Genomic DNA, 1,832 nt, shown 5'->3' on the forward strand with positions numbered 1-1,832 from the left:
CCTGCGGGCTCAGGCAATCCACTCACCTCAGCCTCCCAAAGGCGCGGGATTACAGGTTGAGCCACCGAGCCCGACTTCACAGAACTTTTTAATAGAGCTTTTGGAGAATCTTGCTACCCTCTGATCCCCTTCTCTATAACTTGACCCCTACCCAAGGGACTGGGAGGAACTCCAACAGGAATGCTTCCAAGACATGACTTGTTACTGCCCTGGGTGCAAATTTCTGCACCAAGAGAGTACCTCAACAGCACTTAGCCAGCCAGGGTCTCTACTCTGGGAAGTTGGCATTGGGGGATGTGGATTAAGGGAGCTTGAACTCAGAAACAGAGCCTGCCACTATAGGGCACCATATGTAATTGTGGGGCCTGGGTTCTGGAAGGCTTTTTGGGTCTCCTTCAAAGCGCTCAATAAGGCCAGGTGCAGTAGCTCATGCCTCTAATCCCAGTGCTTTAGGAAGCCAAGGCAGGAGGATCCCTTGAGGCCAGGAGTTTCAGTCAAGCCCAGGCAACACAGTGAGACCCTGTCTCTACAAAAAAATGTTTAAATTTTTCTCAAAAAGATCCCAAGTGAGGATGCCCTTGTTATAACAACTCACTAATTTTAATTTCTTTTGAATCGAAGTCTCACTGTCGCCCAGGCTGGAGTGTAGTGTCATGCTCATGGCCACTACAGCCTCAACCTGCTAGACTGAGGCAATCCTTCTGCCTCAGCTTTCCAAGTGGCTAGAACTACAGGTGCATGCCACCACGTCCAGCTAGTTTTTTGATTTATTGTAGAGACAAGGTTTCGCCAAGTTGCCCAGGCTGGTCTCGAACCCATGGGCTCAGGCAATTCTCTCACCTCCATCTCCCAAACTGCTAGGATTATAGGCATGAGCCATTGTGCCCGATTACAATTCACTAATTTATCATTCCATTCATTCATTCTCTTAGCAAAAATCTCAAAGGTCAATAGCTCAAAAGAGTAATAAGTTGAATGGGCAAGGAGTGAGACCCCAACTCAAAAAAAAAAAGTTGAATTTAAAAGTTCAAAACTCAGAACCTGGCACAGTGGTTCACGCCTGTAATCCTAGCACTTTGGGAGGCCAAGATGGGAGGACTGCCTGAGCCCAGAAGTTCGAGATCAGCCTGGGTAACATGGGGAGATCTCGTCTCTACAATAAAAAAACAATTAACCGGGCATGGTGGTGTGTACCTATAGTCCCAGCTACTTGGAAGGCTGAGGTAGAAAAATTGCCTGAATCTAGCAGGCCAAGGATGCAGTAGCCATGATCGTGTCACTGCACTCCATCCAGGGTGACAGAGTGAGATCCCAACTAAAAAAAATGTTGAATTTGAAAGTTCAAAATTAAGTTGTGAATAGTGTCTGCATATGTACATGCTGGTGTATAAAAGAAAGGAGGAGAAAAATTTACCAGTTATAAGTGAAATTTTAAAACTGTATGTAGCCAGTGTGTGGTGACTCATAATCTCAGTGACTCAGGAGGCTGAAGCAGGAGGATCGCTTGAGCCCAGGAGTATGAGACCCGCCTGAGCAACATAGCAAGACCCTGTCTCAAAGGAAAAAATACAAAACAAAACATATGTAACAGGATCCTGGCTTCAGCCAAATTGTGATCCCTTTAGGACTTTAGTTGGATCTGACTTGTCCTGTGAACTGGAGTTGTGGATCCAGCTAGGACCACTTGCTCCTTGGAAAAGAAGTCACCTAGGGCTGGGCACGGTGGCTCAAGCCTGTAATCCTAGCACTTTGGGAGGCCAAGGCTAGAGGATTGCCTGAGCTCACAGGTTCGCGATCAGCCCGGCAACTTGGCAAGACCTCATCTCTACAAT

This window comes from Carlito syrichta, unplaced genomic scaffold (genome assembly GCF_000164805.1).
Source record: "Carlito syrichta isolate Samal-C Ts95f unplaced genomic scaffold, Tarsius_syrichta-2.0.1 Scaffold153628, whole genome shotgun sequence".
NCBI lineage: Eukaryota > Metazoa > Chordata > Mammalia > Primates > Tarsiidae > Carlito > Carlito syrichta.